Source organism: Glycine soja, chromosome 4, assembly GCF_004193775.1.
Source record: "Glycine soja cultivar W05 chromosome 4, ASM419377v2, whole genome shotgun sequence".
In the NCBI taxonomy this organism is placed as follows: domain Eukaryota; kingdom Viridiplantae; phylum Streptophyta; class Magnoliopsida; order Fabales; family Fabaceae; genus Glycine; species Glycine soja.
The window spans coordinates 52,031,311-52,036,823 of NC_041005.1; the positions used below are offsets into that span (position 1 = coordinate 52,031,311).

Consider the following 5,513-nt stretch of genomic DNA (forward strand, 5'->3'; position numbering starts at 1 on the left):
GAAAAATCATGTGGGATAAAAACTTGATGAAGAAAAAAAAAAGTGGATCATCTCATCTTTTATTATGTTATTACTTGTATCATTAAAAATCTTGTAAAAAAAATCCAATGGAACAAAATAATGAGAAATGAAAAAAGAATGTAAAACAGATTTATTTCTTTTGTCCATGTATACAATGATCTTTAAGACAACGAATAAGAAATAATCAATCTTTTTTTATCTCCACTCTTCAAGAATGAAAATTTCTTTATTTTTCATTTTTGTACTACATTTTTTTCACCTTTTGGATGTGAGAATAAGTCACTTTTTAAATTCATTGTGTACTAAAAAACACATTGTATATATGTTTATGAAATCTCAATGAGATACTACATCAATAATAATAGATAATTATCTCTGAAAGTATCTTACCAAATGTTAAACAATACACTTAAACTTAAATAGATATAATGTTGAAAGACAAATAATTAGAAAATTCAACAAGAATTTTTTTCTTTATTCTTCATATAGTCTTTCTTTAAATTTATTCTTAAAATTTCTTTATTTAACAGGGTTTTCATGACCTTTCACAAAAGTTTTTTTTTTAATTTCCTTATTTGATAATATCTTCATGACACAACATATTCAAATGAATATCATATTTATGTTAATAATATAACTATAAACATCATAGTTATGAGTAATATAATTAGGTAGAAAGAATCTTTAGCTTGAAATATGAACTCAAAAGAATATGAATTTATCTTGGTATAATCGAATTATAATAAAATTCACCGGTTTGGACTATTACAACATTATTTTCTCACATTTGGTGAGAAAAAATATTCTTTTGTTTATACTTTTGCATTATTTTCTCACTTTTAGTGAGAGAAAAATATTCTAAAAATTTTCTTCCATGATAGATTATTTAAGACTCAAATGAATCATTTCAGAATTATGTAAATAGAAAACTTATATTTTATCCAACATATAATATGGATAATGATATTAGAGAAATGAAAAATCTAACCTTAAAATATAAATATAATAAAACAACTTTCTGCATGACTTTTCTTGTAAGTTACAATACCAATTATCGATGACTCGTGATAGAAAAATAATCATGCTGATAATGTATTACATATAATATAACTCAAAGGAGAATAATGAAGAGAAGGAAAAAAGTTAAAGAAAATGACAATGGTGTGTATTATTTCTTGGAGGAGCAAATTGTTTATATATACAAACAAGTAATTGGAATTTTAAAAAAAAAACATAAATAAAAAATATCATAAATGATAATTACATATATGATAAAGGATATTGACATCATAATTAAATTATTCATAATAATTTTAAAATAAATAATTTAAAACAGTAATAACTAAATTTTATTTCAAAAATTATAAACTACCGTAAACAAAAACACTTTGGCGTATTAGCGTGAAAACTCCCCCAAATAGCATGAAAACTCCCACCCCACCTCAAAGCCTTTCCTACAACCAACACCACCATTGTTCCCCCTCAACCTTTTGCTCTAGCCCAGTTTCTCGCACCGCTCTGATCTCTAAGAAGTGTGAAATGGGATTTAAGGATTTTGAATCCGTTTCCAAATCAAAGAAGTGAATAATGAGACCTAATATCTAAAATCTCTCAAACTCTTTCTAGATCCAACCCTCTTTGACCACCGTTGTCTGCCATATTCCAGATTTGAGGCATTTCTCTGACGCGCCACTGCAAGACGGTATTTTGGAGGCGATGGTGATGTGGTTGCAATGTGTTGGTGGGCTTGGACGCATATCTGTTGGGTGTGGCAACCACGGCCACAAATCGGAGGTGATGAAAAAAAAGAAGGAAACATTAAAAAGTAAAATATGTGATGTCTGATCGAGGTTTCTTTTTGGTGGGGTCGGGTTCTTTCAGTGGTTCTTCTATCTTGTTATTTCTTTATCTATGTTGTTGATTCTTGCGTATTATTTCTTTATCTATGTTGTTGATTCTTGCGTAGTGTAGCCGGGTTCTAAAGGAGCCTTGGAGCGAGGTTGAAGTTTAATGTTATTATGTTTTTATTTATCTTTCCTATGACCAAAAGCTACCAGATTATGGAATAATGAAGGGTTTCAAATTCCTCTGCTGATTGGATTCATAAGGAATGGTGAAGGCATGTTTTAGTGGTTTATATAATTTTTAAAATAAAATAAAGATAATCATAACTTTTAGTTGTTATTATTTTAAAATTTAAATATCAAAATGAAAAAATAATAAAATTTAATAGACGAAAAGTAATATTTAGCTCAGTTATAAAAAATTTAAATATATTTTTAGTCTTTGTAAGTTTTTGTTTTTCCATTTTTGGTGCTTGTAAATTTATTTTTCTAATTTTGGTCTCTTGTAAGATAATGTCTTTTAATTTTGGATTTTATAAGTTTTTTTTAGTCTTTGGAAGTTTATATTTTTTAATTTTATTTCTTTTAAGATTTTAATTTTTTTTATAATTCCTATAAGTTCTCACTTACATGTATTGAAATTGAAAAAACTCAAATGAGTGAAGATGCTCCTCAGATGATTGCGGACGTAGATGCGACTGTTGCAGAGGACTTAGGTCGTGATGATATTGAGGGGTCACATGCTGATGAGGGATTTCCTGGTGAACCCCGTGACCCATCAGTTCTAACTTCATTTGCGGAGCATGTCGCACATGCCATTTGGACGGGACAAGTATTATAATTTCTTACATAATTCTTAGACTAACTACCTTTAATTTAACCATTTGTTTCCTTGTATGTCATGCTTAATTTTTGCACTCTAGAAGGGTTACTTGCAACATTTGTTTACTAATGGTTTATTGTTTATATATGGCATTATTGCAGGTAACGTTCTGCTGTTGAGAAACAACTTAAATTTGAGTCCAGATATTGCTGAAGTCTCACAGGAGAAATTGCTTTCATTGGTTGCTGAAAGATTAATTGATTCAAATAGTAGTGTGAATGTAAGAGTTGCATTTGTTATCACTGGTGACATTAAATCTTTTATGATACAAGTTGATTTGGCAATTTTTCTTATTGTCTTCTAGGGCAAAGATGCAGGCTATGTTGAAAATCAACAACAGAACATTGCTGATGCAATTGACTTACTCCCTAGGCTTGCTACTGGAATTGATGTAAATATAAAATTTAGGAGGTCAGTTATACAGTTCTTCTCATTTCTTTGGCAGTCATGTGCATCATCCATCAACAATTTTGAACTTCTGATAAAAATTTCTTGAATTACAGAATAGCTGATTTTGAATTCACTCGAGAGTGTGCCATATTTGATCTGCTGGACATTCCTTTGTATCATGGCTGGATGGTTGATCCTCAGGTATTTTTTCACCCTCATTCCAAATTAATTAGTTCTATCTTGTCATTCGACCTCAATCTACTGTGTTAGTTGCCTCCTTGTGCCACATCTTAAAATTGATCCTGCCTTGGATTATGATGAAAATTGTGTGGTTCATTGCTTACTGTAAATTTTAAATGGTCAAGTGATCTTTCTTAAATAAATATCAAAATACTTATCAAAATGTTATCTTTATGTTTTTCTTAAACAATGTGGGCTTTATTTCTTATTTTATGATGTGTTTATTTGATATTCAAATTTTCATGTTCTTTTGAGCCAGGATTATGACACTGCGAATGCAATTGGATCAAAGTCCTATAATGCCCTTATGGGAGAGCTTGTCTCTCTTGAAACACTAAACATGAATGTCCATCATGAAAATAATCCGGAAGATTGTGTTGATTTTGTGGCTGCAACAACTGCTACTCTTGGAGTTCCTTCTCCCAGTCTTTCAAAAGCCAGGTCGTTTGATGATTCTTCTCATTCTATTTCTGATCATATACAAAGAAAAGGTGATCTAGAAGAAGAGGCAGAGTTGTTGAGAGTCTTGAAAATGTCCGAGGCTGAAAATGATCCTGTTGTAGGTCACATAAATGGAGGAGAAATTTCTGTCAGTATGGATAGAAATATGTGTGATGAGGAGGTTATAAATACGGATTCTGGAGATAAATTAGGAAATAGCACTGGTGCTGGTAACAGTAACTTTCATGAAGATGGCCCCGAGCCTTCCTTATCTGATGATTGTGCTACTTCTGGCAAAGACCACAACGAACAGATATCTTCTACTTCACACTGGGAGAGGCAACTAATTCATCCTTAAAGACTGATGCCATAAATGACCTTCATTAATCAACTTATATGGGACCTGAAGAATCTCTTGACCTGAATAATGTGATTGAGAACAGCCTTGATGCATTGGTTCAGAATGAGAGTGAAGATATCCCATATCCTGAAAAACACTCTGTCTCTTTGTTTGAGTGCCGTGCAGATGTTTCTGGAGGAGATGGAAAAGTCCATGATCAATCCACTCCTACAACTATAGATCATGAAGTTGTAGATGAATCTCATGGACCTGATGCCACAGTATTATCATTCTCATCCCCTGGCCATACAAATTCAGATTCATCTAGTGTCAGATATCATCAAACTGATGTTTCTGGAGCATTGACTTCATGTGTTCAAGGGAGTGAGCCCATATATGAAGGAGAGGAATGTGTGTTGGATACAAGAACTGGAAATTTTGAGGATGGTGAACCTGTTTATGAAGGTGAGGTGGTACTTGCAGAACAGTCTGACAAAAGCACCTTAGCTGCTCCTGATCTAAGAGCTAAGGATGAACTTACTCCAGAACAAGGTAAAGTGGTGCCATATATTGAAGAAGTGGATTGATTCTCATTAAAGTATTATTTTCTTAGATAACTATATATTATCTTATGGGAGACTTATGTCCATTTTTTATGGTCTTAGGTGAATTGATCAAGAGTTTCTTGAGGAATAACGCCAGCCAGTTGACATTTTATGGGTATGTTGACCTCTTGTCTTGTTGGTCTAGATAAATTGATCTAGTTCTGTGTTCCAATATATTTCTCTTTATTGGCTATGAAGAATTTTCCTTTCACATTTTGTATATTATAAATGCTTTTGCAGTCTTTTCTGTTTACAATATGGGCTTAAAGAGCGTGAACAGTGTGTTTTTTCCGTAACAATCATTTCAGCACCATGTTCAAGGTCAGTAAAAGTCTCAATTTTTTTTTTCTTTTGCCATTTAGATTACTGATATCAAGTGCAGCCAGTAGCACATTTTTGTCATCAAGAAAAAAATGTTGTTTGTCTTGCAAAGTCTTCATACTAAAGTTATTTTCTCTTATTCACAGTTTGAGGGTGAGCTCTATCTTCTAGCCACGGACCAAGGTTACATAAATCAACCTGATCTGGTCTGGGAAAAACTGAATGAGGTAAAACAGTATTGCTTTATGATCTTTTTATTGAGATAATTTTTTTTTTAATCTTTGTATGTTGCCACTGATAGATGTCCTCAATTAAACCTCTTGAAAACTTAAAGGTTATATGCTTGATTTGAGCTTCTTGGATACTTAGGTACAAGTCATGCAGGCAGTTTTCTTGGACTTATAGTAAATTATATGTGGATGAATCTT

At 31.9% G+C, this 5,513-nt stretch overlaps 1 pseudogene; it reads left to right on the top strand.

Moving 5' to 3' along the window:
* The first annotated feature begins 2,520 nt into the window (after positions 1-2,520).
* The window catches only part of LOC114410932, a 3,810-nt pseudogene continuing 817 nt past the window's right edge, over positions 2,521-5,513 (top strand).